The sequence below is a fragment of the Microcebus murinus genome, chromosome 1 (assembly GCF_040939455.1).
Source record: "Microcebus murinus isolate Inina chromosome 1, M.murinus_Inina_mat1.0, whole genome shotgun sequence".
Classification (NCBI taxonomy): Eukaryota; Metazoa; Chordata; class Mammalia; order Primates; family Cheirogaleidae; genus Microcebus; species Microcebus murinus.
In genome coordinates, this window is record NC_134104.1 from 163,586,511 (window position 1) to 163,611,993 (window position 25,483).

The window sequence follows — 25,483 nt, forward strand, 5'->3', positions numbered from 1 at the left end:
GTGGTGCATGACTGTAGTCCCAGCTACTTGGGAGGCTGAGGCAGCAGGATTGCTTGAGTCCAGGAGATTGAGGTTGCTGTGAGCTAGGCTGACGCCATGGCACTCACTCGAGCCAGGGCAACAAAGCAAGACTCTGTCTCCAAAAAAAAAAATGCATCTTACCTCAATTATTGCATTTTTTTTCTCTCTCTTTTCAAGCAGATTATGGGAGTACAAGTATTAAGGTTCCATGTATCGCCCGTGCCCCCCTCCCCCCTGTTGTCTTATTCATTTATCTCTCATGCTTTACCAGCGTATTGTGGGGGTACCAATGTTAAGGTCGGGTACATTGCCTTCTCCCCGCCTCCCCCCTCTGGTCAGAGCTTCAAGTGCGCCCATCCCCCAGTTGGTGCGCACCCACCCCATTCCAAATGGGTGTGTATGCCCATCACCTCCCCCCACCCGACCGAACTCCACCTGATCAAGGTGATTCCTCTACGTCCACTTAGGTGTCCATGGGTTCCTCCCAATTAGCCAGTGAGCACGCACGTGGTGCTCCTGTGTCCATTCTTGGAATACTTGGCTTACTGGAACGGGTTCCAGCTCCGGCCAGGAAAACAAAAGAGGTGCCCTCTCACCGCTGTTCCTCATAGCCGAATAGCACTCCGTGGAGTCCACACACCACATGTTATTAATGCACTCCTGGATGGATGGGCACTCGGGTCGCTTCCACATATTTGCAATTGTAAATTGTGCCCTAACTGTCACCCTACCCCTTACCCAGCCCGTCTCCTCTGCCCCTGCCTTACGCGCTCCTCCCCCGCAAGGCCCGTCACTGTCCTCGGCCCCTGCCTGACCGGCTCATTCCCATCCCGGCCCGCATTACATCACCGTCACCGTACTCTGCCCCTGCCTGACAGGCTCCTCCCCGCCCGGCCCACCACCTCGGCCACTGCCGGACTCGTTCTTCCCCTGCAGGCCAGGCCCGTCACTGTCCTGGGCCCCTGCCTGACCGGCTGCTCCGTCACCTGGGCCTTCCAGGGGCTTGGTGTGGACGCTGCTTCCAGGAAGCCCTCCAGGAACCCGGCAGAAGGGCGGCCGCAGCAGACTGGCGCAGGCATCGCTAAGTCGCCCGCCGTGGACATGCCCCTCTGTGCCGCGGGGGCCCAGCCCGGTGTCTTCCCTGAGGCCCTGGGGCTGCTGCTCCCCGCAAGGGGAGAGCCGTGGAGGTGGGGACCGCCTCCTGATGGGGACGTACACGCAGCTCTCCACGTCGGATTCCGGGGCTCTCTGTCCTGCCTGGAGGCCCAGCTGACCTGTGGGTCCTTAGAGTGGCAGAAACATCCTCAAACAGATATTGTGAGTCCAGGGGTTGTCTGCACTTTTGTGCTGGGCACCCCAGGGAGGCCCAGGGGCTGGCTGGACAACGTGGTCTGCTCAGGGGCTTTGGAGGAGCAACCGATGCCCTTTGGACTTTGGTAGCAGCGTCTGAGGTGTCTCTGAGCCCTGCACCATGTTGGGGAGGAGGTGGGAGAGGCCGCGACCTGCAGTCGTGTTCCTGGGGTGACACGGCATGTGGCTTCTTCCACAGGCTGCTTGGCCTGGGCTCCCTGCAACTGGGCCTTTGGAAGACTGGCCCTGTGCTTGCCAACGCTTCCTGCAGGGACCCGGAGCTGGCAGGTTGCATCTCCCAGACCTGGGTCGGGCAGAGCCCCAGCAGGCCATGCCCACAACCTCTCTCAGCACGGGTCCCCCAGAAGGCTCCTTTGGGACAAGGATTCTCTTGCGGGTGACTCTTTAAGGTCTGGCCCCTGGATGGAGGGGCACCAGGAGTAGAGGAGCCGGAAGCGGAAGGGGGTGCCCATGCGAGGGGACATTTTCAGCCCAAGTCCCAGCTTCAGCCTGATCCTGCTGGGAACCCCGAGGTGTACATCACACCTCCTGGTTGTCCCACTCTGAGACAAGGAGCCGGGCTTCGCATTCCCACAGCAGCCAGTCGTGGGCTGAGGACACCTCGGGTGTTGGGAACTCCCTGGCTTCTCTTTGGTTTAACATCTGGAGCTGCTTGGGAATTGTGCCGCCACACACACCTGAGTGCGGGTGTCTTCTGCACAGACTGCGGGCCTCGCTCTTCTGAATGCCGCTAGCTTGCGACCCACCCTCGGGTGAACCTGGTCAGGGTACTTTCTCTCAGGGACAGACTCTGATCCGGGCGGGCTACCGGTGTCTCTGTTTGCTCCTTTCTTTCTTCCATTTCGGGAAAGGCTTCCTTACTGGGTGTGGAAATCTCCTATGCCTTTCCTCGCCTATTCTGTTAGCTTTAAAATTCTCTTTCAGGCCGGGCGCGGTGGCTCAAGCCTGTAATCCTAGCTCTCTGGGAGGCCGAGGCTGGCGGATTGCTCGAGGTCAGGAGTTCGAAACCAGCCTGAGCAAGAGCCAGACCCGGTCTCTACTGTAAATAGAAAGAAATTAATTGGCCAACTAATATATATAGGAAAATGAGCCAGGCATGGTGGCACATGCCTGTAGTCCCAGCTACTTGGGAAGCAGAGGCAGAAGGATTGCTTGAGCCCAGGAGTTTGAGGTTGCTGTGAGCTAGGCTAACGCCACGGCACTCACTCTAGCCTAGGCAACAAAGCGAGACTCTGTCTCAAAAAAAAAAAAAAATTCTCTTTCGGTTGCCACCCTCACAGATGGATTAGGAAACTCTTTCCGGTGCACTCATTAGTGAAATGACCTCAATGAAGCTGGAATCCAATATCTAATCGCCGATTTTTGGCGAGTCCACACGCCAGGGTGGTTGGGGTCCAATGCAGCCCCCGCCAGGCCCAGGCCCCTTGGACTGGGCCACAGGAGGACACAGAGGAGGGTCCCGGCCCCCACGGTAGCGGTGCAGGCAGTTCCCCAAGGGCTTGGGCGTTTTCCAGAGGTAGGAGATGGAGGGGACTGATTTCTTCAGCGTCCCACAGACCAACCCACACCACCCCACCCATGGGACACATCCCGAGAGAGAGAGATGCCCCATATACTGGCTCCCCTCCCCCATGCGCTGTGCCCCAGCCCTGACCTGGGGGAATAGGCGGCCGCCCACCCACAGGGCGGGGGGCACAGCTGAAAGGGGTTGTGGGGGAGGGCGGCCCCTGGCTGGGGTCAAAGGGTGAGCACCCTTGCGCCTGGCCTGCGCAGTCATTGGCAGCGGCGGCAGCGACGCGCTGGGGATGGGGGGCGGGGAGGTGAAGGAGGCCAGGCGAGGAGAGGAGGGGGGCTGGAAGGTCTCCTCCTTGGCGAGTCCAGACATGGAGGCGCATCTTGAGTGAGTGTGAGTGAGTGAGTGAGTGAGTGAGTGAGTGTGAGTGAGCTTGTGTGTGTGTGTGTGTGTTGTCTGTGTGTCTGTGTGTGTAGAGAGACACCCCCCACCCCGGCCCGCCCCTCCCTGCCCGCCCCGCCCCGCCCGTCACCCCCGTCCCTCGGAGCCCACCAGACCCCGCCGGCAAACTCAACAGGTCCGACCCAAGCGGGGCCTGGGGCGGGAGGAGGCGGCGGGGAAGCGCAGAGAGGCTCGGCTTCTTGAGCGGGGCAGGGGCGCCCTCCGCCGTCCACGGCCACACCACCCCGAACGCGCCCGATCCCGTCTGGTCTCGGAAGCTAAGCAGGCTCGGGCCTGGTTAGAACTTGGATGGGAGACCGCCCGGGAATACCGGGTGCCGTAGGCTTCTTTTTTTTTTTTTTTTTTTTGCCTCTTGTTCTGTCCCCTTTCTGGGAGCGCCGCGAAGGCCCTGGCTGGGGGTCACCCCCACCCTCAGCGCCCGTCGTGGTGCCTGGCGCCCCAGCCCGCACCGTGGGGCCTCCTCTTGTCCCGAGCCGCGACACCGCCGCCACGCGGCAGCATGCATTGCATCTGGACTGTCAGGTCTCAGACCAAAAGTCTGCTCTGTGGGAGCCGACACGCTGGAGGAAACCTTGAGAGTCTGAGAGGGGAGGGAGTTGCAGAAGAAGGCCAGGATGTCTTTTTGAGGGAGTATGTGACCAGAACTCATCCCGTTGCTTTTGGGGTTCTATGGGCTACACGTAGGAATCTTTGGTGGTGGCACCTGATGTTGGGGCATCCGGAGTCACACCCAGACCTGCTCCACAGGCCTTCTATACTTTTCTCTTCGGATTCATTATTTTTAAAAAGTGTCTCTTATATCTATTAGTGCATTTTCTTTTCTCTCTCTCTTCAAGCAGATGATGGGAGTCCAAGTATTAAGGTGACATGTGTTGCCCGTGCCCCCCTCCCCCCTGTATTTTTATTCATTTACCTCTCATGTGGTTCCAGCGTATTGTGGGGGCACCAATATTAAGGTCGGGTACACCGCCCTCTCCCCGCCTCCCCCCTCGGGTCAGAGCTTCAACTGCGCCCATCCCCCAGTCGGTGCGTACCCACCCCATTCCTAATGGATGTGTATGCCCATCCCCTCCCCACGCCCGCCCGACACCCACCCGATGAAGGTGATTCCTCTGTGTCCACTTAGGTGTCCATCGGTTCGTACCCATTTGCTGGTGAGCGCGAGCACGTGGTGCTCGTTTGTCCATTCTTGGGATACTTGGCTTACTGGAACGGGTTCCAGCTCTGGCCAGGAGAACCACGAGAGGTGCCCCCTCACCGCTGCTCCTCCTAGCCGAATAGCACTCCGTGGTGTCCACGCGCCACATTTTATTTACGCACTCGTGGGTCGATGGGCACTCGGGTCGCTTCCAGGTCTTTGCGATTGTGACTTGTGCCCTGACTCTAACCCTAACCCTTACCCAGCCCGTCTCCTCCTCGGCCCCTGCCTGACTGACTCCTTCCCGCCCGGCCTGTCACCTGTCACCTGTCACCGTCCTCGGCCCCTGCCTGACGGGGCTCCTCCATCGCCTGGGCCTTCCAAGGGCTTGGTGTGGACGCTGGTTCCAGGACGCCCTCCCAGGAACCCGGTAGCAGGGCGGCCGCAGCGTCTCGCGCAAGCCAACCGTCCGCCGGCTGGCCGCCATCGCTAAGTGGCCTGCGGGGGACGTGCTCCCGCTGTGCCGTGGGGGCCCAGCCTGGTGTCTTCTCTGAGGCCCCGCGGCTGCCGCTCCCCGCAAGGGGATAGCCGCGGAGGTGGGGACCGCCTCCTCATGGGGACGTATACCCAGCTCTCCACGTCGGATTCCGGGGCTCTCTGTCCTGCCAGAAGGCCCAGCTGGCCTGCGGGTCCTTAGAGTGGCAAAAACATCCGAAAACTGAGATTGAGGGTCCGGTGGGTGTCTGCACTTTTGTGCTGGGCACCCCAGGGAGGCCCGGGGGCTGGCTGGACAACGCGGTCTGCTGGGCTGGGGGGGGTTTGGAGGAGCAACTGATGCCCTTTGCACTTTGGGTAGCAAGTGTCTGAGGTGTCTCTGGGCCCTGTGCCATGTGGGTGCGGGGGCGGGGGCGGGAGCGGGGTGGGAGGAGGAGGAGGAGGAGGAGGAGGTGGAGGAGGAGGTGGGAAGGGCCGTGGCCTGCAGTCGTGTTCCCCGGGGTGGCACAGCATGTGGCTTCTTCCACAGGCTGCTTGGCCTGGGCTCCCTGCACCTGGGCCTTTGGAGGACTGGCCCTGTGCTTGCCAACACTTCCTGCAGGGACCCAGAGCTGGCAGGTTGCATCTCTCAGCCCTGGGTCGGGCAGAGCCCCAGCGGGCCATGCCCACAACCTCTCTCAGCAGGGGTCCCCCAGAAGGCTCCTTTGGGACCAGGATTCTCTTGCGGGTGACTCTTTAAGGTCTGGCCCCTGGATGGAGGGGCACCAGGAGTAGAGGAGCAGGAAGGGGAAGGGGGTGGCCATGCGAGGGGACACTTTCAGGCCAAGTCCCAGCTTCAGTCTGATCCTCCTGGGAACCCCGGGGTGGACATCACACCTCCTGGTTGCCCCGCTCTGAGACAAGGAGCCGGGCTTCGCATTCCCACAGCAGCCAGTCGTGGGCTGAGGACACCTGGGGCGTTGGGAACTCCCTGGCTTCTCCTTGGTTTAACATCTGGAGCTGCTTGTGAATTGTGCCGCCACACACACCCGAGTGCAGGTGTCTTCTGCACAGACTGCGGGCCTCGCTCTTCTGAATGCCGCTAGCTCGCGACCCACCCGCGGGTGAACCTGGTCAGGGTACTTTCTCTCAGGGGCAGACTCTGATCCGGGCGGGCTACCGGTGTCTCTGTTTGCTCCTTTCTTTCTTCCACTTCGGGAAAGGCTTCCTTACTGGGTGTGGAAATCTCCTATGCCTTTCCTCGCCTATTCTGTCAGCTCTAAAATTCTCTTTCGGTTGCCACCCTCACAGATGGATTAGGAAACTCTTTGCGGTGCACTCATTAGTGAAATGACCTCAATGACGCTGGAATCCAATATGTAATCGCCGATTTTTAGCGAGTCCACACGCCAGGGTGGTTGGGGTCCAATGCAGCCCCGGCCAGGCCCAGGCCCCTTGGACTGGGCCACAGGAGGACACAGAGGAGGGTCCCGGTCCCCATGGTAGCGGTGCGGGCAGTTCTCCAAGGGCTTGGGTGTTTTCCAGAGGGAGGAGATGGAGGGGACTGATTTCTTCAGCGCCCCACGAACCACGCCACCCCACCCCACCCATGGGACACATCCCGAGAGAGAGAGAGAGAGAGAGAGAGAGAGAGAGAGAGAGAGAGAGAGAGAGAGAGAGAGAGAGAGAGAGAGACGCCCCATACACTGGCTCCCCTCCCCCGTGCGCTGTGCCCCAGCCCTGGCCCGGGGGAATAGGCGGCCGCCAGGCCACAGGGTGGGGGGCGCAGCTGAAAGGGGTTGTGGGGGAGGGCCGCCCCTGGCTGGGGTCAAAGGGCGAGCGCCCCGCCCCTCCCGCCCGTGCGCAGTCAGCGGCCCCGGCGCGCTGGGGGTGGGGGGCGGGGAGGTGAAGGAGGCCAGGCGAGGAGAGGAGGGGGGCTGGAAGGGCTCCACCTTGGCGGGTCCAGCCGTGGAGGCGCATCTTGTGTGAGTGTGAGTGAGTGAGTGAGTGTGAGTGTGAGTGTGTGTGTATACAGAGACAGCCCCCAACCCCGGCCCGCCGCTCCCTGCCCGCCCCGCCTGTCACCCCCGTCCCTCGGAGCCCGCGGGACCCGGCCGGCGGCGAACTCAACAGGCCCGGCCCGGCGCGGGGCCTGGGGCGGGAGGAGGCGGCGGGGAAGCGCAGAGAGGCTCGGCTTCTTGAGCGGGGCAGGGGCGCCCTCCGCCGTCCACGGCCACACCACCCCGAACGCGCCCGATCCCGTCTGGTCTCGGAAGCTAAGCAGGCTCGGGCCTGGTTAGAACTTGGATGGGAGACCGCCCGGGAATACCGGGTGCCGTAGGCTTCTTCTTCTTTTTTTTGCCTCTGGTTCTGTCGCGTTTCTGGGAGTGCGGGGGCGGCCCGGGGTGGGGGTGACCCCCACCCTCGGCGCCCCAGCCCGCACCGTGGGGCCTCCTCTTGTCCCGAGCCGTGACACCGCCGCCATGCGGCAGCATGCGTGGCTTCTGGACAGTCAGGTCTCAGACCAAAGGTCTGCTCTGTGGGAGCCGACACGCTGGAGGAAACCTTGAGAGTCTGAGAGGGGAGGGAGTTCCAGAGAAGGCCAGGATGTCATTTTGAGGGAGTATGTGACCAGAACTCCTCCCGTTGCTTTTGGGGTTCTATGGGCTACACGTAGGAATCTTTGGTGGTGGCACCTGATGTTCGGGGATCCGGAGTCACACCCAGACCTGCTCCACAGGCCTCCTTTTACTTTTCTCTTCGGATTCATTTTTTTTTTTTTTTTTTTTTTTGAGACAGAGTCTCGGTTTGTTGCCCAGGCTAGAGTGAGTGCCGTGGCGTCAGCCTAGCTCACAGCAACTTCAAACTCCTGGGCTCGAGTGATCCTTCTGCCTCAGCCTCCCGGGTAGCTGGGACTGCAGGCATGCGCCACCATGCCCCGCTAATTTTTTATATATATATCAGTTGGCCAATTAATTTCTTTCTATTTATAGTAGAGACGGGGTCTCGCTCTTGCTCAGGCTGGTTTTGAACTCCTGACCTTGAGCAATCCGCCCGCCTCGGCCTCCCAAGAGCTAGGATTACAGGCGTGAGCCACAGCGCCCGGCCGGATTCATTATTTTTAAAAAAGTGTCTCTTATCTCTATTATTGCATTTTCTTTTCTCTCTCTTTTCAAGCAGATGATGGGAGTCCAAGTGTTAAGGTGACATGTGTTGCCCGTGCCCCCCTCCCCCGCCCCGTGTTCTTATTCATTTACCTCTCATGTTGTTCCAGCATATTGTGGGGGCACCAATGTTAAGGTCGGGTGCGTTGCCCTCTCCCAGCCTCCCCCCTCGGGTCAGAGCTTCAAGTGCGCCCATCCCCCAGTGGGTGCGTACCCACCCCATTCCTAATGGATGTGTATGCCCATCCCCTCCCCCCACCCGCCCGACACCCACCCGAAGAAGGTGATTCCTCTGTGTCCACTTAGGTGTCCATCGGTTCGTACCCATTTGCTGGTGAGCGCGAGCACGTGGTGCTCGTGTGTCCATTCTTGGGATACTTGGCTTACTGGAACGGGTTCCAGCTCTGGCCAGGAGAACCACGAGAGGTGCCCCCTCACCGCTGCTCCTCATAGCCGAATAGCACTCCGTGGTGTCCACGCGCCACATTTTATTTACCCACTCGTGGGTCGATGGGCACTCGGGTGGCTTCCAGGTCTTTGCGATTGTGACTTGTGCCCTGACACTAACCCTAACCCTTACCCAGCCCGTCTCCTCCACGGCCCCTGCCTGACTGACTCCTTCCCGCCCGGCCTATCACCTGTCACCGTCCTCTGCCCCTGCCTGACACGCTCCTCCCCGCCCGGGCCGTCACCGTCCTCGGCCCCTGCCTGACGGGGCTCCTCCGTCGCCTGGGCCTTCCAAGGGCTTGGTGTGGACGCTGGTTCCAGGACGCCCTCCCAGGAACCCGGTAGCAGGGCGGCCGCAGCGTCTCGCGCAACCCAACCGTCCGCCGGCTGGCCGCCGTGGCTAAGCGGCCTGCGGGGGACGTGCTCCCGCTGTGCCGTGGGGGCCCAGCCTGGTGTCTTCTCTGAGGCCCCGCGGCTGCCGCTCCCTGCAAGGGGATAGCCGCGGAGGTGGGGACCGCCTCCTCATGGGGACGTACACCCAGCTCTCCACGTCGGATTCCGGGGCTCTCTGTCCTGCCAGAAGGCCCAGCTGGCCTGCGGGTCCTTAGAGTGGCAAAAACATCCGAAAACTGAGATTGAGGGTCCGGTGGGTGTCTGCACTTTTGTGCTGGGCACCCCAGGGAGGCCCGGGGGCTGGCTGGACAACGCGGTCTGCTGGGCTGGGGGGGGGTTGGAGGAGCAACTGATGCCCTTTGCACTTTGGGTAGCAAGTGTCTGAGGTGTCTCTGGGCCCTGTGCCATGTGGGGGTAGGGGCGGGGGCAGGGCGGGGTGGGAGGAGGAGGAGGAGGAGGAGGAGGAGGAGGTGGGAAGGGCCGTGGCCTGCAGTCGTGTTCCCCGGGGTGGCACAGCATGTGGCTTCTTCCACAGGCTGCTTGGCCTGGGCTCCCTGCACCTGGGCCTTTGGAGGACTGGCCCTGTGCTTAAAAACACTTCCTGCAGGGACCCAGAGCTGGGAGGTTGCATCTCTCAGCCCTGGGTCGGGCAGAGCCCCAGCGGGCCATGCCCACAACCTCTCTCAGCAGGGGTCCCCCAGAAGGCTCCTTTGGGACCAGGATTCTCTTGCGGGTGACTCTTTAAGGTCTGGCCCCTGGATGGAGGAGCACCAGGAGTAGAGGAGCAGGAAGGGGAAGGGGGTGGCCATGCGAGGGGACACTTTCAGGCCAAGTCCCAGCTTCAGTCTGATCCTCCTGGGAACCCCGGGGTGGACATCACACCTCCTGGTTGCCCCGCTCTGAGACAAGGAGCCGGGCTTCGCATTCCCACAGCAGCCAGTCGTGGGCTGAGGACACCTGGGGCGTTGGGAACTCCCTGGCTTCTCCTTGGTTTAACATCTGGAGCTGCTTGTGAATTGTGCCGCCACACACACCCGAGTGCAGGTGTCTTCTGCACAGACTGCGGGCCTCGCTCTTCTGAATGCCGCTAGCTCGCGACCCACCCACTGGTGAACCTGGTCAGGGTACTTTCTCTCAGGGGCAGACTCTGATCCGGGCGGGCTACCGGTGTCTCTGTTTGCTCCTTTCTTTCTTCCACTTCGGGAAAGGCTTCCTTACTGGGTGTGGAAATCTCCTATGCCTTTCCTCGCCTATTCTGTCAGCTCTAAAATTCTCTTTCAGTTGCCACCCTCACAGATGGATTAGGAAACTCTTTGCGGTGCACTCATTAGTGAAATGACCTCAATGACGCTGGAATCCAATATCTAATCGCCGATTTTTGGCGAGTCCACACGCCAGGGTGGTTGGGGTCCAATGCAGCCCCGGCCAGGCCCAGGCCCCTTGGACTGGGCCACAGGAGGACACAGAGGAGGGTCCCGGCCCCCACGGTAGCGGTGCGGGCAGTTCTCCAAGGGCTTGGGTGTTTTCCAGAGGGAGGAGATGGAGGGGACTGATTTCTTCAGCGCCCCACGAACCACGCCACCCCACCCCACCCATGGGACACATCCCGAGAGAGAGAGAGAGAGAGAGAGAGAGAGAGAGAGAGAGAGAGAGAGAGAGAGAGAGAGAGAGAGAGAGACACGCCCCATACACTGGCTCCCCTCCCCCGTGCGCTGTGCCCCAGCCCTGGCCCGGGGGAATAGGCGGCCGCCAGGCCACAGGGTGGGGGGCGCAGCTGAAAGGGGTTGTGGGGGAGGGCCGCCCCTGGCTGGTGTCAAAGGGCGAGCGCCCTGCCCCTCCCGCCCGTGCGCAGTCAGCGGCCCCGGCGCGCTGGGGGTGGGGGGCGGGGAGGTGAAGGAGGCCAGGCGAGGAGAGGAGGGGGGCTTGAAGGTCTCCACCTTGGCGGGTCCAGCCGTGGAGGCGCATCTTGTGTGAGTGTGAGTGAGTGAGTGAGTGTGAGTGTGAGTGTGTGTGTATACAGAGACAGCCCCCAACCCCGGCCCGCCGCTCCCTGCCCGCCCCGCCTGTCACCCCCGTCCCTCGGAGCCCGCGGGACCCGGCCGGCGGCGAACTCAACAGGCCCGGCCCGGCGCGGGGCCTGGGGCGGGAGGAGGCGGCGGGGAAGCGCAGAGAGGCTCGGCTTCTTGAGCGGGGCAGGGGCGCCCTCCGCCGTCCACGGCCACACCACCCCGAACGCGCCCGATCCCGTCTGGTCTCGGAAGCTAAGCAGGCTCGGGCCTGGTTAGAACTTGGATGGGAGACTGCCCGGGAATACCGGGTGCCGTAGGCTTCTTCTTCTTTTTTTTGCCTCTGGTTCTGTCGCGTTTCTGGGAGTGCGGGGGCGGCCCGGGGTGGGGGTGACCCCCACCCTCGGCGCCCCAGCCCGCACCGTGGGGCCTCCTCTTGTCCCGAGCCGTGACACCGCCGCCATGCGGCAGCATGCGTGGCTTCTGGACAGTCAGGTCTCAGACCAAAGGTCTGCTCTGTGGGAGCCGACACGCTGGAGGAAACCTTGAGAGTCTGAGAGGGGAGGGAGTTCCAGAGAAGGCCAGGATGTCATTTTGAGGGAGTATGTGACCAGAACTCCTCCCGTTGCTTTTGGGGTTCTATGGGCTACACGTAGGAATCTTTGGTGGTGGCACCTGATGTTCGGGGATCCGGAGTCACACCCAGACCTGCTCCACAGGCCTCCTTTTACTTTTCTCTTCGGATTCATTTTTTTTTTTTTTTTTTTTTGAGACAGAGTCTCGGTTTGTTGCCCAGGCTAGAGTGAGTGCCGTGGCGTCAGCCTAGCTCACAGCAACTTCAAACTCCTGGGCTCGAGTGATCCTTCTGCCTCAGCCTCCCGGGTAGCTGGGACTGCAGGCATGCGCCACCATGGCCCGCTAATTTTTTACATATATATCAGTTGGCCAATTAATTTCTTTCTATTTATAGTAGAGACGGGGTCTCGCTCTTGCTCAGGCTGGTTTTGAACTCCTGACCTTGAGCAATCCGCCCGCCTCGGCCTCCCAAGAGCTAGGATTACAGGCGTGAGCCACAGCGCCCGGCCGGATTCATTATTTTTAAAAAAGTGTCTCTTATCTCTATTATTGCATTTTCTTTTCTCTCTCTTTTCAAGCAGATGATGGGAGTCCAAGTGTTAAGGTGACATGTGTTGCCCGTGCCCCCCTCCCCCGCCCCGTGTTCTTATTCATTTACCTCTCATGTTGTTCCAGCATATTGTGGGGGCACCAATGTTAAGGTCGGGTGCGTTGCCCTCTCCCAGCCTCCCCCCTCGGGTCAGAGCTTCAAGTGCGCCCATCCCCCAGTGGGTGCGTACCCACCCCATTCCTAATGGATGTGTATGCCCATCCCCTCCCCCCACCCGCCCGACACCCACCCGAAGAAGGTGATTCCTCTGTGTCCACTTAGGTGTCCATCGGTTCGTACCCATTTGCTGGTGAGCGCGAGCACGTGGTGCTCGTGTGTCCATTCTTGGGATACTTGGCTTACTGGAACGGGTTCCAGCTCTGGCCAGGAGAACCACGAGAGGTGCCCCCTCACCGCTGCTCCTCATAGCCGAATAGCACTCCGTGGTGTCCACGCGCCACATTTTATTTACCCACTCGTGGGTCGATGGGCACTCGGGTGGCTTCCAGGTCTTTGCGATTGTGACTTGTGCCCTGACACTAACCCTAACCCTTACCCAGCCCGTCTCCTCCACGGCCCCTGCCTGACTGACTCCTTCCCGCCCGGCCTATCACCTGTCACCGTCCTCTGCCCCTGCCTGACACGCTCCTCCCCGCCCGGGCCGTCACCGTCCTCGGCCCCTGCCTGACGGGGCTCCTCCGTGGCCTGGGCCTTCCAAGGGCTTGGTGTGGACGCTGGTTCCAGGACGCCCTCCCAGGAACCCGGTAGCAGGGCGGCCGCAGCGTCTCGCGCAACCCAACCGTCCGCCGGCTGGCCGCCGTGGCTAAGCGGCCTGCGGGGGACGTGCTCCCGCTGTGCCGTGGGGGCCCAGCCTGGTGACTTCTCTGAGGCCCCGCGGCTGCCGCTCCCCGCAAGGGGATAGCCGCGGAGGTGGGGACCGCCTCCTCATGGGGACGTACACCCAGCTCTCCACATCGGATTCCGGGGCTCTCTGTCCTGCCAGAAGGCCCAGGTGGCCTGCGGGTCCTTAGAGTGGCAAAAACATCCGAAAACTGAGATTGAGGGTCCGGTGGGTGTCTGCACTTTTGTGCTGGGCACCCCAGGGAGGCCCGGGGGCTGGCTGGACAACGCGGTCTGCTGGGCTGGGGGGGGGTTGGAGGAGCAACTGATGCCCTTTGCACTTTGGGTAGCAAGTGTCTGAGGTGTCTCTGGGCCCTGTGCCATGTGGGGGCGGGGGCGGGGGCGGGGTGGGAGGAGGAGGAGGAGGAGGAGGAGGTGGGAAGGGCCGTGGCCTGCAGTCGTGTTCCCCGGGGTGGCACAGCATGTGGCTTCTTCCACAGGCTGCTTGGCCTGGGCTCCCTGCACCTGGGCCTTTGGAGGACTGGCCCTGTGCTTGCCAACACTTCCTGCAGGGACCCAGAGCTGGGAGGTTGCATCTCTCAGCCCTGGGTTGGGCAGAGCCCCAGCGGGCCATGCCCACAACCTCTCTCAGCAGGGGTCCCCCAGAAGGCTCCTTTGGGACCAGGATTCTCTTGCGGGTGACTCTTTAAGGTCTGGCCCCTGGATGGAGGAGCACCAGGAGTAGAGGAGCAGGAAGGGGAAGGGGGTGGCCATGCGAGGGGACACTTTCAGGCCAAGTCCCAGCTTCAGTCTGATCCTCCTGGGAACCCCGGGGTGGACATCACACCTCCTGGTTGCCCCGCTCTGAGACAAGGAGCCGGGCTTCGCATTCCCACAGCAGCCAGTCGTGGGCTGAGGACACCTGGGGCGTTGGGAACTCCCTGGCTTCTCCTTGGTTTAACATCTGGAGCTGCTTGTGAATTGTGCCGCCACACACACCCGAGTGCAGGTGTCTTCTGCACAGACTGCGGGCCTCGCTCTTCTGAATGCCGCTAGCTCGCGACCCACCCACTGGTGAACCTGGTCAGGGTACTTTCTCTCAGGGGCAGACTCTGATCCGGGCGGGCTACCGGTGTCTCTGTTTGCTCCTTTCTTTCTTCCACTTCGGGAAAGGCTTCCTTACTGGGTGTGGAAATCTCCTATGCCTTTCCTCGCCTATTCTGTCAGCTCTAAAATTCTCTTTCAGTTGCCACCCTCACAGATGGATTAGGAAACTCTTTGCGGTGCACTCATTAGTGAAATGACCTCAATGACGCTGGAATCCAATATCTAATCGCCGATTTTTGGCGAGTCCACACGCCAGGGTGGTTGGGGTCCAATGCAGCCCCGGCCAGGCCCAGGCCCCTTGGACTGGGCCACAGGAGGACACAGAGGAGGGTCCCGGCCCCCACGGTAGCGGTGCGGGCAGTTCTCCAAGGGCTTGGGTGTTTTCCAGAGGGAGGAGATGGAGGGGACTGATTTCTTCAGCGCCCCACGAACCACGCCACCCCACCCCACCCATGGGACACATCCCGAGAGAGAGAGAGAGAGAAAGAGAGAGAGAGAGAGAGAGAGAGAGAGAGAGAGAGAGAGAGAGAGAGAGAGAGAGAGAGACGCCCCATACACTGGCTCCCCTCCCCCGTGCGCTGTGCCCCAGCCCTGGCCCGGGGGAATAGGCGGCCGCCAGGCCACAGGGTGGGGGGCGCAGCTGAAAGGGGTTGTGGGGGAGGGCCGCCCCTGGCTGGTGTCAAAGGGCGAGCGCCCTGCCCCTCCCGCCCGTGCGCAGTCAGCGGCCCCGGCGCGCTGGGGGTGGGGGGCGGGGAGGTGAAGGAGGCCAGGCGAGGAGAGGAGGGGGGCTTGAAGGTCTCCACCTTGGCGGGTCCAGCCGTGGAGGCGCATCTTGTGTGAGTGTGAGTGAGTGAGTGAGTGTGAGTGTGAGTGTGTGTGTATACAGAGACAGCCCCCAACCCCGGCCCGCCGCTCCCTGCCCGCCCCGCCTGTCACCCCCGTCCCTCGGAGCCCGCGGGACCCGGCCGGCGGCGAACTCAACAGGCCCGGCCCGGCGCGGGGCCTGGGGCGGGAGGAGGCGGCGGGGAAGCGCAGAGAGGCTCGGCTTCTTGAGCGGGGCAGGGGCGCCCTCCGCCGTCCACGGCCACACCACCCCGAACGCGCCCGATCCCGTCTGGTCTCGGAAGCTAAGCAGGCTCGGGCCTGGTTAGAACTTGGATGGGAGACTGCCCGGGAATACCGGGTGCCGTAGGCTTCTTCTTCTTTTTTTTGCCTCTGGTTCTGTCGCGTTTCTGGGAGTGCGGGGGCGGCCCGGGGTGGGGGTGACCCCCACCCTCGGCGCCCCAGCCCGCACCGTGGGGCCTCCTCTTGTCCCGAGCCGTGACACCGCCGCCATGCGGCAGCATGCGTGGCTTCTGGACAGTCAGGTCTCAGACCAAAGGTCTGCTCTGTGGGAGCCGACACGCTGGAGGAAACCTTGAGAGTCTGAGAGGGGAGGGAGTTCCAGAGAAGGCCAGGATGTCATTTTGAGGGAGTATGTGACCAGAACTCCTCCCGTTGCTTTTGGGGTTCTATGGGCTACACGTAGGAATCTTTGGTGGTGGCACCTGATGTTCGGGGATCCGGAGTCACACCCAGACCTGCTCCACAGGCCTCCTTTTACTTTTCTCTTCGGATTCATTTTTTTTTTTTTTTTTTTTTTGAGACAGAGTCTCGGTTTGTTGCCCAGGCTAGAGTGAGTGCCGTGGCGTCAGCCTAGCTCACAGCAACTTCAAACTCCTGGGCTCGAGTGATCCTTCTGCCTCAGCCTCCCGGGTAGCTGGGACTGCAGGCATGCGCCACCATGGCCCGCTAATTTTTTACATATATATCAGTTGGCCAATTAATTTCTTTCTATTTATAGTAGAGACGGGGTCTCGCTCTTGCTCAGGCTGGTTTTGAACTCCTGACCTTGAGCAATCCGCCCGCCTCGGCCTCCCAAGAGCTAGGATTACAGGCGTGAGCCACAGCGCCCGGCCGGATTCATTATTTTTAAAAAAGTGTCTCTTATCTCTATTATTGCATTTTCTTTTCTCTCTCTTTTCAAGCAGATGATGGGAGTCCAAGTGTTAAGGTGACATGTGTTGCCCGTGCCCCCCTCCCCCGCCCCGTGTTCTTATTCATTTACCTCTCATGTTGTTCCAGCATATTGTGGGGGCACCAATGTTAAGGTCGGGTGCGTTGCCCTCTCCCAGCCTCCCCCCTCGGGTCAGAGCTTCAAGTGCGCCCATCCCCCAGTGGGTGCGTACCCACCCCATTCCTAATGGATGTGTATGCCCATCCCCTCCCCCCACCCGCCCGACACCCACCCGAAGAAGGTGATTCCTCTGTGTCCACTTAGGTGTCCATCGGTTCGTACCCATTTGCTGGTGAGCGCGAGCACGTGGTGCTCGTGTGTCCATTCTTGGGATACTTGGCTTACTGGAACGGGTTCCAGCTCTGGCCAGGAGAACCACGAGAGGTGCCCCCTCACCGCTGCTCCTCATAGCCGAATAGCACTCCGTGGTGTCCACGCGCCACATTTTATTTACCCACTCGTGGGTCGATGGGCACTCGGGTGGCTTCCAGGTCTTTGCGATTGTGACTTGTGCCCTGACACTAACCCTAACCCTTACCCAGCCCGTCTCCTCCACGGCCCCTGCCTGACTGACTCCTTCCCGCCCGGCCTATCACCTGTCACCGTCCTCTGCCCCTGCCTGACACGCTCCTCCCCGCCCGGGCCGTCACCGTCCTCGGCCCCTGCCTGACGGGGCTCCTCCGTGGCCTGGGCCTTCCAAGGGCTTGGTGTGGACGCTGGTTCCAGGACGCCCTCCCAGGAACCCGGTAGCAGGGCGGCCGCAGCGTCTCGCGCAACCCAACCGTCCGCCGGCTGGCCGCCGTGGCTAAGCGGCCTGCGGGGGACGTGCTCCCGCTGTGCCGTGGGGGCCCAGCCTGGTGACTTCTCTGAGGCCCCGCGGCTGCCGCTCCCCGCAAGGGGATAGCCGCGGAGGTGGGGACCGCCTCCTCATGGGGACGTACACCCAGCTCTCCACATCGGATTCCGGGGCTCTCTGTCCTGCCAGAAGGCCCAGGTGGCCTGCGGGTCCTTAGAGTGGCAAAAACATCCGAAAACTGAGATTGAGGGTCCGGTGGGTGTCTGCACTTTTGTGCTGGGCACCCCAGGGAGGCCCGGGGGCTGGCTGGACAACGCGGTCTGCTGGGCTGGGGGGGGGTTGGAGGAGCAACTGATGCCCTTTGCACTTTGGGTAGCAAGTGTCTGAGGTGTCTCTGGGCCCTGTGCCATGTGGGGGCGGGGGCGGGGGCGGGGTGGGAGGAGGAGGAGGAGGAGGAGGAGGTGGGAAGGGCCGTGGCCTGCAGTCGTGTTCCCCGGGGTGGCACAGCATGTGGCTTCTTCCACAGGCTGCTTGGCCTGGGCTCCCTGCACCTGGGCCTTTGGAGGACTGGCCCTGTGCTTGCCAACACTTCCTGCAGGGACCCAGAGCTGGGAGGTTGCATCTCTCAGCCCTGGGTTGGGCAGAGCCCCAGCGGGCCATGCCCACAACCTCTCTCAGCAGGGGTCCCCCAGAAGGCTCCTTTGGGACCAGGATTCTCTTGCGGGTGACTCTTTAAGGTCTGGCCCCTGGATGGAGGAGCACCAGGAGTAGAGGAGCAGGAAGGGGAAGGGGGTGGCCATGCGAGGGGACACTTTCAGGCCAAGTCCCAGCTTCAGTCTGATCCTCCTGGGAACCCCGGGGTGGACATCACACCTCCTGGTTGCCCCGCTCTGAGACAAGGAGCCGGGCTTCGCATTCCCACAGCAGCCAGTCGTGGGCTGAGGACACCTGGGGCGTTGGGAACTCCCTGGCTTCTCCTTGGTTTAACATCTGGAGCTGCTTGTGAATTGTGCCGCCACACACACCCGAGTGCAGGTGTCTTCTGCACAGACTGCGGGCCTCGCTCTTCTGAATGCCGCTAGCTCGCGACCCACCCACTGGTGAACCTGGTCAGGGTACTTTCTCTCAGGGGCAGACTCTGATCCGGGCGGGCTACCGGTGTCTCTGTTTGCTCCTTTCTTTCTTCCACTTCGGGAAAGGCTTCCTTACTGGGTGTGGAAATCTCCTATGCCTTTCCTCGCCTATTCTGTCAGCTCTAAAATTCTCTTTCAGTTGCCACCCTCACAGATGGATTAGGAAACTCTTTGCGGTGCACTCATTAGTGAAATGACCTCAATGACGCTGGAATCCAATATCTAATCGCCGATTTTTGGCGAGTCCACACGCCAGGGTGGTTGGGGTCCAATGCAGCCCCGGCCAGGCCCAGGCCCCTTGGACTGGGCCACAGGAGGACACAGAGGAGGGTCCCGGCCCCCACGGTAGCGGTGCGGGCAGTTCTCCAAGGGCTTGGGTGTTTTCCAGAGGGAGGAGATGGAGGGGACTGATTTCTTCAGCGCCCCACGAACCACGCCACCCCACCCCACCCATGGGACACATCCCGAGAGAGAGAGAGAGAGAAAGAGAGAGAGAGAGAGAGAGAGAGAGAGAGAGAGAGAGAGAGAGAGAGAGAGAGAGAGACGCCCCATACACTGGCTCCCCTCCCCCGTGCGCTGTGCCCCAGCCCTGGCCCGGGGGAATAGGCGGCCGCCAGGCCACAGGGTGGGGGGCGCAGCTGAAAGGGGTTGTGGGGGAGGGCCGCCCCTGGCTGGGGTCAAAGGGCGAGCGCCCCGCCCCTCCCGCCCGTGCGCAGTCAGCGGCCCCGGCGCGCTGGGGGTGGGGGGCGGGGAGGTGAAGGAGGCCAGGCGAGGAGAGGAGGGGGGCTGGAAGGGCTCCACCTTGGCGGGTCCAGCCGTGGAGGCGCATCTTGTGTGAGTGTGAGTGAGTGAGTGAGTGTGAGTGTGAGTGTGTGTGTATACAGAGACAGCCCCCAACCCCGGCCCGCCGCTCCCTGCCCGCCCCGCCTGTCACCCCCGTCCCTCGGAGCCCGCGGGACCCGGCCGGCGGCGAACTCAACAGGCCCGGCCCGGCGCGGGGCCTGGGGCGGGAGGAGGCGGCGGGGAAGCGCAGAGAGGCTCGGCTTCTTGAGCGGGGCAGGGGCGCCCTCCGCCGTCCACGGCCACACCACCCCGAACGCGCCCGATCCCGTCTGGTCTCGGAAGCTAAGGAGGGTCGGGCCTGGTTAGAACTTGGATGGGAGACCGCCCGGGAATACCGGGTGCCGTAGGCTTCTTCTTTTTTTTTTGCCTCTGGTTCTGTCGCGTTTCTGGGAGTGCGGGGGCGGCCCGGGGTGGGGGTGACCCCCACCCTCGGCGCCCGCCGCGGTGCCTGGCGCCCCAGCCCGCACCGTGGGGCCTCCTCTTGTCCCGAGCCGTGACACCGCCGCCACGCGGCAGCATGCGTGGCTTCTGGACAGTCAGGTCTCAGACCAAAGGTCTGCTCTGTGGGAGCCGACACGCTGGAGGAAACCTTGAGAGTCTGAGAGGGGAGGGAGTTCCAGAGAAGGCCAGGATGTCATTTTGAGGGAGTATGTGACCAGAACTCCTCCCGTTGCTTTTGGGGTTCTATGGGCTACACGTAGGAATCTTTGGTGGTGGCACCTGATGTTCGGGGATCCGGAGTCACACCCAGACCTGCTCCACAGGCCTCCTTTTACTTTTCTCTTCGGATTCATTTTTTTTTTTTTTTTTTTTGAGACAGAGTCTCGGTTTGTTGCCCAGGCTAGAGTGAGTGCCGTGGCGTCAGCCTAGCTCACAGCAACTTCAAACTCCTGGGCTCGAGTGATCCTTCTGCCTCAGCCTCCCGGGTAGCTGGGACTGCAGGCATGCGCCACCATGCCCCGCTAATTTTTTATATATATATCAGTTGGCCAATTAATTTCTTTCTATTTATAGTAGAGACGGGGTCTCGCTCTTGCTCAGGCTGGTTTTGAACTCCTGACCTTGAGCAATCCGCCCGCCTCGGCCTCCCAAGAGCTAGGATTACAGGCGTGAGCCACAGCGCCCGGCCGGATTCATTATTTTTAAAAAAGTGTCTCTTATCTCTATTATTGCATTTTCTTTTCTCTCTCTTTTCAAGCAGATGATGGGAGTCCAAGTGTTAAGGTGACATGTGTTGCCCGTGCCCCCCTCCCCCGCCCCGTGTTCTTATTCATTTACCTCTCATGTTGTTCCAGCATATTGTGGGGGCACCAATGTTAAGGTCGGGTGCGTTGCCCTCTCCCAGCCTCCCCCCTCGGGTCAGAGCTTCAAGTGCGCCCATCCCCCAGTGGGTGCGTACCCACCCCATTCCTAATGGATGTGTATGCCCATCCCCTCCCCCCACCCGCCCGACACCCACCCGAAGAAGGTGATTCCTCTGTGTCCACTTAGGTGTCCATCGGTTCGTACCCATTTGCTGGTGAGCGCGAGCACGTGGTGCTCGTGTGTCCATTCTTGGGATACTTGGCTTACTGGAACGGGTTCCAGCTCTGGCCAGGAGAACCACGAGAGGTGCCCCCTCACCGCTGCTCCTCATAGCCGAATAGCACTCCGTGGTGTCCACGCGCCACATTTTATTTACCCACTCGTGGGTCGATGGGCACTCGGGTGGCTTCCAGGTCTTTGCGATTGTGACTTGTGCCCTGACACTAACCCTAACCCTTACCCAGCCCGTCTCCTCCACGGCCCCTGCCTGACTGACTCCTTCCCGCCCGGCCTATCACCTGTCACCGTCCTCTGCCCCTGCCTGACACGCTCCTCCCCGCCCGGGCCGTCACCGTCCTCGGCCCCTGCCTGACGGGGCTCCTCCGTCGCCTGGGCCTTCCAAGGGCTTGGTGTGGACGCTGGTTCCAGGACGCCCTCCCAGGAACCCGGTAGCAGGGCGGCCGCAGCGTCTCGCGCAACCCAACCGTCCGCCGGCTGGCCGCCGTGGCTAAGCGGCCTGCGGGGGACGTGCTCCCGCTGTGCCGTGGGGGCCCAGCCTGGTGACTTCTCTGAGGCCCCGCGGCTGCCGCTCCCCGCAAGGGGATAGCCGCGGAGGTGGGGACCGCCTCCTCATGGGGACGTACACCCAGCTCTCCACATCGGATTCCGGGGCTCTCTGTCCTGCCAGAAGGCCCAGGTGGCCTGCGGGTCCTTAGAGTGGCAAAAACATCCGAAAACTGAGATTGAGGGTCCGGTGGGTGTCTGCACTTTTGTGCTGGGCACCCCAGGGAGGCCCGGGGGCTGGCTGGACAACGCGGTCTGCTGGGCTGGGGGGGGGGTTGGAGGAGCAACTGATGCCCTTTGCACTTTGGGTAGCAAGTGTCTGAGGTGTCTCTGGGCCCTGTGCCATGTGGGGGTGGGGGCGGGGGCGGGGTGGCAGGAGGAGGAGGAGGAGGAGGAGGAGGAGGAGGAGGAGGAGGTGGGAAGGGCCGTGGCCTGCAGTCGTGTTCCCCGGGGTGGCACAGCATGTGGCTTCTTCCACAGGCTGCTTGGCCTGGGCTCCCTGCACCTGGGCCTTTGGAGGACTGGCCCTGTGCTTGCCAACACTTCCTGCAGGGACCCAGAGCTGGGAGGTTGCATCTCTCAGCCCTGGGTCGGGCAGAGCCCCAGCGGGCCATGCCCACAACCTCTCTCAGCAGGGGTCCCCCAGAAGGCTCCTTTGGGACCAGGATTCTCTTGCGGGTGACTCTTTAAGGTCTGGCCCCTGGATGGAGGAGCACCAGGAGTAGAGGAGCAGGAAGGGGAAGGGGGTGGCCATGCGAGGGGACACTTTCAGGCCAAGTCCCAGCTTCAGTCTGATCCTCCTGGGAACCCCGGGGTGGACATCACACCTCCTGGTTGCCCCGCTCTGAGACAAGGAGCCGGGCTTCGCATTCCCACAGCAGCCAGTCGTGGGCTGAGGACACCTGGGGCGTTGGGAACTCCCTGGCTTCTCCTTGGTTTAACATCTGGAGCTGCTTGTGAATTGTGCCGCCACACACACCCGAGTGCAGGTGTCTTCTGCACAGACTGCGGGCCTCGCTCTTCTGAATGCCGCTAGCTCGCGACCCACCCACTGGTGAACCTGGTCAGGGTACTTTCTCTCAGGGGCAGACTCTGATCCGGGCGGGCTACCGGTGTCTCTGTTTGCTCCTTTCTTTCTTCCACTTCGGGAAAGGCTTCCTTACTGGGTGTGGAAATCTCCTATGCCTTTCCTCGCCTATTCTGTCAGCTCTAAAATTCTCTTTCAGTTGCCACCCTCACAGATGGATTAGGAAACTCTTTGCGGTGCACTCATTAGTGAAATGACCTCAATGACGCTGGAATCCAATATCTAATCGCCGATTTTTGGCGAGTCCACACGCCAGGGTGGTTGGGGTCCAATGCAGCCCCGGCCAGGCCCAGGCCCCTTGGACTGGGCCACAGGAGGACACAGAGGAGGGTCCCGGCCCCCACGGTAGCGGTGCGGGCAGTTCTCCAAGGGCTTGGGTGTTTTCCAGAGGGAGGAGATGGAGGGGACTGATTTCTTCAGCGCCCCACGAACCACGCCACCCCACCCCACCCATGGGACACATCTCGAGAGAGAGAGAGAGAGAGAGAGAGAGAGAGAGAGAGAGAGAGAGAGAGAGAGAGAGAGAGAGACACGCCCCATACACTGGCTCCCCTCCCCCGTGCGCTGTGCCCCAGCCCTGGCCCGGGGGAATAGGCGGCCGCCAGGCCACAGGGTGGGGGGCGCAGCTGAAAGGGGTTGTGGGGGAGGGCCGCCCCTGGCTGGGGTCAAAGGGCGAGCGCCCCGCCCCTCCCGCCCGTGCGCAGTCAGCGGCCCCGGCGCGCTGGGGGTGGGGGGCGGGGAGGTGAAGGAGGCCAGGCGAGGAGAGGAGGGGGGCTTGAAGGTCTCCACCTTGGCGGGTCCAGCCGTGGAGGCGCATCTTGTGTGAGTGTGAGTGAGTGAGTGAGTGTGAGTGTGAGTGTGTGTGTATACAGAGACAGCCCCCAACCCCGGCCCGCCGCTCCCTGCCCGCCCCGCCTGTCACCCCCGTCCCTCGGAGCCCGCGGGACCCGGCCGGCGGCGAACTCAACAGGCCCGGCCCGGCGCGGGGCCTGGGGCGGGAGGAGGCGGCGGGGAAGCGCAGAGAGGCTCGGCTTCTTGAGCGGGGCAGGGGCGCCCTCCGCCGTCCACGGCCACACCACCCCGAACGCGCCCGATCCCGTCTGGTCTCGGAAGCTAAGCAGGCTCGGGCCTGGTTAGAACTTGGATGGGAGACTGCCCGGGAATACCGGGTGCCGTAGGCTTCTTCTTCTTTTTTTTGCCTCTGGTTCTGTCGCGTTTCTGGGAGTGCGGGGGCGGCCCGGGGTGGGGGTGACCCCCACCCTCGGCGCCCCAGCCCGCACCGTGGGGCCTCCTCTTGTCCCGAGCCGTGACACCGCCGCCATGCGGCAGCATGCGTGGCTTCTGGACAGTCAGGTCTCAGACCAAAGGTCTGCTCTGTGGGAGCCGACACGCTGGAGGAAACCTTGAGAGTCTGAGAGGGGAGGGAGTTCCAGAGAAGGCCAGGATGTCATTTTGAGGGAGTATGTGACCAGAACTCCTCCCGTTGCTTTTGGGGTTCTATGGGCTACACGTAGGAATCTTTGGTGGTGGCACCTGATGTTCGGGGATCCGGAGTCACACCCAGACCTGCTCCACAGGCCTCCTTTTACTTTTCTCTTCGGATTCATTTTTTTTTTTTTTTTTTTTTTTGAGACAGAGTCTCGGTTTGTTGCCCAGGCTAGAGTGAGTGCCGTGGCGTCAGCCTAGCTCACAGCAACTTCAAACTCCTGGGCTCGAGTGATCCTTCTGCCTCAGCCTCCCGGGTAGCTGGGACTGCAGGCATGCGCCACCATGCCCCGCTAATTTTTTATATATATATCAGTTGGCCAATTAATTTCTTTCTATTTATAGTAGAGACGGGGTCTCGCTCTTGCTCAGGCTGGTTTTGAACTCCTGACCTTGAGCAATCCGCCCGCCTCGGCCTCCCAAGAGCTAGGATTACAGGCGTGAGCCACAGCGCCCGGCCGGATTCATTATTTTTAAAAAAGTGTCTCTTATCTCTATTATTGCATTTTCTTTTCTCTCTCTTTTCAAGCAGATGATGGGAGTCCAAGTGTTAAGGTGACATGTGTTGCCCGTGCCCCCCTCCCCCGCCCCGTGTTCTTATTCATTTACCTCTCATGTTGTTCCAGCATATTGTGGGGGCACCAATGTTAAGGTCGGGTGCGTTGCCCTCTCCCAGCCTCCCCCCTCGGGTCAGAGCTTCAAGTGCGCCCATCCCCCAGTGGGTGCGTACCCACCCCATTCCTAATGGATGTGTATGCCCATCCCCTCCCCCCACCCGCCCGACACCCACCCGAAGAAGGTGATTCCTCTGTGTCCACTTAGGTGTCCATCGGTTCGTACCCATTTGCTGGTGAGCGCGAGCACGTGGTGCTCGTGTGTCCATTCTTGGGATACTTGGCTTACTGGAACGGGTTCCAGCTCTGGCCAGGAGAACCACGAGAGGTGCCCCCTCACCGCTGCTCCTCATAGCCGAATAGCACTCCGTGGTGTCCACGCGCCACATTTTATTTACCCACTCGTGGGTCGATGGGCACTCGGGTGGCTTCCAGGTCTTTGCGATTGTGACTTGTGCCCTGACACTAACCCTAACCCTTACCCAGCCCGTCTCCTCCACGGCCCCTGCCTGACTGACTCCTTCCCGCCCGGCCTATCACCTGTCACCGTCCTCTGCCCCTGCCTGACACGCTCCTCCCCGCCCGGGCCGTCACCGTCCTCGGCCCCTGCCTGACGGGGCTCCTCCGTGGCCTGGGCCTTCCAAGGGCTTGGTGTGGACGCTGGTTCCAGGACGCCCTCCCAGGAACCCGGTAGCAGGGCGGCCGCAGCGTCTCGCGCAACCCAACCGTCCGCCGGCTGGCCGCCGTGGCTAAGCGGCCTGCGGGGGACGTGCTCCCGCTGTGCCGTGGGGGCCCAGCCTGGTGACTTCTCTGAGGCCCCGCGGCTGCCGCTCCCCGCAAGGGGATAGCCGCGGAGGTGGGGACCGCCTCCTCATGGGGACATACACCCAGCTCTCCACGTCGGATTCCGGGGCTCTCTGTCCTGCCAGAAGGCCCAGCTGGCCTGCGGGTCCTTAGAGTGGCAAAAACATCCGAAAACTGAGATTGAGGGTCCGGTGGGTGTCTGCACTTTTGTGCTGGGCACCCCAGGGAGGCCCGGGGGCTGGCTGGACAACGCGGTCTGCTGGGCTGGGGGGGGGTTGGAGGAGCAACTGATGCCCTTTGCACTTTGGGTAGCAAGTGTCTGAGGTGTCTCTGGGCCCTGTGCCATGTGGGGGTAGGGGCGGGGGCAGGGCGGGGTGGGAGGAGGAGGAGGAGGAGGAGGAGGTGGGAAGGGCCGTGGCCTGCAGTCGTGTTCCCCGGGGTGGCACAGCATGTGGCTTCTTCCACAGGCTGCTTGG

General features: G+C 62.0%; 6 pseudogenes; all 6 read left to right on the forward strand.

Annotated features, from left to right (window-relative positions):
- Positions 1-3,573: 3,573 nt before the first annotated feature.
- On the forward strand, positions 3,574-3,692 carry LOC142874687 (uncharacterized; annotated as a pseudogene).
- Positions 3,693-7,204: 3,512 nt separating this feature from the next.
- On the forward strand, positions 7,205-7,323 carry LOC142874698 (uncharacterized; annotated as a pseudogene).
- A 3,870-nt stretch (positions 7,324-11,193) lies between these two features.
- LOC142874803 (uncharacterized) lies at positions 11,194-11,312 on the forward strand (annotated as a pseudogene).
- A 3,865-nt stretch (positions 11,313-15,177) lies between these two features.
- LOC142874804 (uncharacterized) lies at positions 15,178-15,296 on the forward strand (annotated as a pseudogene).
- A 3,864-nt stretch (positions 15,297-19,160) lies between these two features.
- LOC142874794 (uncharacterized) lies at positions 19,161-19,279 on the forward strand (annotated as a pseudogene).
- Positions 19,280-23,166: 3,887 nt separating this feature from the next.
- On the forward strand, positions 23,167-23,285 carry LOC142874806 (uncharacterized; annotated as a pseudogene).
- The last annotated feature ends 2,198 nt before the right edge of the window (positions 23,286-25,483 follow it).